We start from the raw sequence: 697 nt of genomic DNA on the forward strand, positions 1-697 counted from the left end.
CTAGAATTATGTGCCGGCAAGTCATAGTGATTAGTGAGTTATTTCATACCATTTTTACGGTGAATATGATACGTTCTTAACATATTTGTAACTTCTTTAGTTTTCAGGCTATAATATTATTAAATATGTATTGTTGTATCGTTTATCTAGACTAACATATTAACAAAGTGTGGGTCCAATTTGAGGCCCTCTTTGATTTGCAGGATTTTCAGAACGTAGGAATAGGGAAAACACATGATTTGAGTGGCATGTCCATATGAATTCTATAGGATTAGCATAGAGTGTTTGATGCCACAGAAAAAACAAAGGAATTATAAAAAGAGATTGGAGTGGATGCTTGATTTCCATTGAAATGTAGTACACTTGATTCCATAGGAAAAAAATCCTATAGGATTCAATCCTTTGAAGCAAAGGACAACTAGAGGAAAAAATCCTAAGGATTCTAGCCCTCCAAAAATCCTATGTAATTCCTTTGAATTAAAGGAGCCCTCAATGTTTTTGGTTATAGGAAAATCTTATCTCTAGACTTCTGAAAATTTCGAGCAAATTGAGATGAAGTCTTTCCAGTGAAAGAAAACCAGTGCAGGAAGGCCATCCAAGGGGAGCCCCACAAGGCCCATACACCTTGCAGATGCTGGCATGTGGGCCCCACATGGATCCTCTCCTCTGGGGTCTCGTGCCCGTGACTTAACCCCGC

Source organism: Triticum dicoccoides, chromosome 7A (genome assembly GCF_002162155.2).
Source record: "Triticum dicoccoides isolate Atlit2015 ecotype Zavitan chromosome 7A, WEW_v2.0, whole genome shotgun sequence".
Taxonomy (NCBI): Eukaryota; Viridiplantae; Streptophyta; class Magnoliopsida; order Poales; family Poaceae; genus Triticum; species Triticum dicoccoides.